Here is a 3,618-nt window from a genome sequence, read left to right on the forward strand (position 1 = left end):
ACTATGTGGTTCATTTGGCTTTATCAGGCATTGATCTACAGCTTCCACGGGGTGAATCATGAGGGGGAAAGCGTGCCTTGGCTCAGGCTGTGTTCAGCATGGGAGGAGAACTCCTGACCCTAAATGGGAATATCGTCAAGCGATGGAAAAAGCATATCTACTGGACATGAACAGCACCTCACAAGGCGCAGCAGAAGGTGGGAGAGTGTCATGTCTGGGCACTTATAATTCCTCTTCTGCTCTTTCCAGTTATGTTGTTCTGTGGGCTTCATCCAACAGTGATCTACAGCGCCCACTGGCACATGGGGCAGATTGAAGTCCAGTGTCAAGCATTCGTAATCAAAGTCAGCACCTCCAAATCTCAAAGCTCAGGATTTCTCCCATCGGGTTGGGAGTCAATTGCTGTCCCAAGTGAAGACGTTCTTGTATCTCAAAAGCTTATTTCAAACAGTGCAACTTGTTCCAACACAAAAATCACAATACTACTGAAACTTTGGATGGTCGCCTCCGCCTCTCACACGGAAGACTGGGGTTTTATTTCCCGATGGGGAGATCTGTCTACCAGCTGCTAATTATTTTCTTTATTATCAGGTTGCTTAAAAGAGTCCATAAAGATTCTTCAGCTGATCCAGAATGCTGCAGCACGTGTTCTGATAGGAACCAGGAAAAGAGATCACATCTCTCTGGTTTGGCTTCTCTGCATTGGCTTCCTGTAAAATCGAGTTTAGAAGTAACAAATGCATGGACTAGTTTTTCTGCATCATTTTTAGACAGGATATTCCTGAATTCCTGAATGTAATGTAATTACTACTTCACTATGGAAATTGATTTTTGCAATATTACATCGGTGAAAAAAAGCAGCACTAATAATCTAATAACACCTACAGAGATAAGTCCTTTGTCTGAGGCAATTAGACAACTGAACTCTAAATCCTGACTCAAAATCCTCAAATAAGCTGTTGCTATGCAAAAGTCACACAGCTGTTTGGGGACTGCTTTCTCAAGAATCTTAGAGAGAAATGGAAGGTTGGACATAGGTCTGTAGTTGTCTAAAACATCTGGATCAAGGTTGGGCTTTTTCAGAAAAGGTTTAATTACAGATACTTTAAAGTGCTGTGGTACATAGCCTGTAAGTAAAGACAGATTGGTTATAGCTAGTAGAGAACTGTTGACTAAGGGTAAAACTTGTTAAGGTTGGGTAGGGTCTAATAGGCAGGTGATGGTTTAGATGAAGAAATATTGAATTAAATTGATAAAGATCAAGTGAAGCAAAGCAGTCTAAACATGTGTCTGGTTTTACAGCTGTTTCTAAGGTTCCTGACTTTAGAGATAAGTCAGTGCCAGTTAAAGGCAGGTCTTGGTGAATTTTCCTTCTAATTGTTATAATTTTATCATTGAAGAATCTCATAAAGTCGTAAATGCTTAAAGCTATGGGAATGCTTGGCTCAGTAGGGCTGTGACCTTGCATCAGCCTGGCTACAGTGCTGAAAAGGTACCTGGGGTTGTTCCTATTTTCCTCTATTAATGACGAGTAGTACGCTGCTCTGGCATTACGGAGGGCCTTCCTATACGTTTTAAGACAACCTGCCAAATTATACGAGAATCTCCAGTTTGGTGGAACGCCACTCTCTCTTCTCAAGTTTCCGCGATATTTGCTTTAAATTGCTAGTTTCAGTGTTATACCATGGAGCAAACCTTCTTGGTTTCATCATCTTCTTTTTTAGAGGGGCAACAGAGTCAAGTGTCATTCGCAGCGAGCTGCTGCACTATCAACAAAATGATCGATATGGGAGGGACCGAATTAGCATAGGAGTCCTCCGTTACTTTGTGACTTGGGAATGATTAAATGCTAATGGAATCGCATCTTTCAATTTTGCTACAGCACTATCAGATAGACATCTTGTATAGAAGTTTTTACCTACTGGCGTGTAGTTCAGCAGAATAAACTCAAAAGTTATCAAACAGTGGTAAGATAAAAAGGGATTCTGTGGGAACACTATCAAATGTTCAATTTCAACACCATACACCAGAACAAGATCAAAGTTGAGGTTAAACGGTGAGTCGGTTTATGAACACTTTGAGAGAAGCCAATGAATCTAATAGAGAGATAAACGCAGTACTAAGGCTATCATTCTCATCGTCCACATTTGACCTCGTCCTGCCAGGCCTGTCTCCTGCTCTTGTCCTCCTCTTTAATGGATCCATTGAACCCGTTGAACTCTGAGCTCCAGTGGCGTCTGACTGACTCTGTGAGGTTTTTGTCTTGGACCAACCTTTCCTTAAGAAGGCGGATCTCTTCATCCTTGAGTTTCTGGTACTTAGGTTTTTCCTCATGGATCTTTTGACTGTAGAGCCTTGAGGATTTTCCCCTTCTCCTCCACCAGGCCAGCATTCACTGAGACCAGCTCCTCGTTTTGGTTTTGGACCTCCAGAAGGGCTTTTCTCAGGTCCTCAAGCCAGGCGCTGGTCGCCATGATAGCCACGGAAAATACTTTTGAATACATTTTAACGATATTTCTTGCGGTACTGGAGTATTTTGTACTATTACTGCTGTATTGCAGTTTAGAAAAGTGTTTTGAGTTTTGAGCTCTGTTCCAACAAAGACGTGTCTCTTAATGGAGGACAGGGTTCAAGTGAAAGGTTGTGTCTCTCGGTAAGATACAGGGTCTGTGTTCAAAGCCACAGAACGTCATGAAAGGACGTGTTAGTCACACGCTTGTGACAGCACACTAAACCTTCTATATCAGTGTCATTAGAGAATGTGTGATGTCACACATTCTAACCCTTCTATGAATCTTAATCTTCTCCATAAGGACGTAAATATACTTTTAGTTTTCATAAAGTAATCTGTAATATTACAGTATAACTCCAAAGAATATTGGAATTACAAGCAAATAGCAAATAAGCTGTGTGATCAAATGTGATTTTGCACGAGCACAAGACACAATAGTCGCCTCCAGCTAGTATGAGAAAGATGGAATTAGGTGCTGATGACGTTACTACGGTGACGTTTACCGGGTTGTAAACCGTTCAGATGGATAATAAATGAGAATCTGTCTTTAATCACAGAACAACGTGGTAGTACAGTGTGTGTGTGTATGTTGTGTGTGTGGTGTGGGTGGTGTGTGAGTGATAGAGAGAAACAAATTTAAAAAGCTTCAAGTAGACTCTATTAATATAATCATATTGTTTCTTCCACTTATTAAATATCTGACGTTACTGCCACTATCTGTTCCTGCTTCACCTACCATATTTATATAGTGTGATTTGCATAATACCAATCATAGCCTACATCACATAAAAAACTACCTCTGTCCCTGTTCTGTTTTTAAAGACACAACATTAGGTTTTTCAATCAGATTGATAGTCAAACTGGAAATGTCCCTGTGTTTCTCCATTTTCAGGGATTATGTCCCAGTTTTGATCTCAGACGTCTGGTGACTTTATATCATATCAGAATATTCTATTACTGCCTATATGAATATTAAAATACGCCTAACCATGTGTCCTGTATCATAGCTACATTTGCAGCAAAAGAACGCGAAAAAATCAGTTCTGTATTCAGTGAGGTATGATGTATTAAATGCGCTGACACCTCATTGCACCTGCCAAACACGT

Source organism: Etheostoma spectabile, unplaced genomic scaffold (genome assembly GCF_008692095.1).
Source record: "Etheostoma spectabile isolate EspeVRDwgs_2016 unplaced genomic scaffold, UIUC_Espe_1.0 scaffold00570061, whole genome shotgun sequence".
Classification (NCBI taxonomy): Eukaryota; Metazoa; Chordata; class Actinopteri; order Perciformes; family Percidae; genus Etheostoma; species Etheostoma spectabile.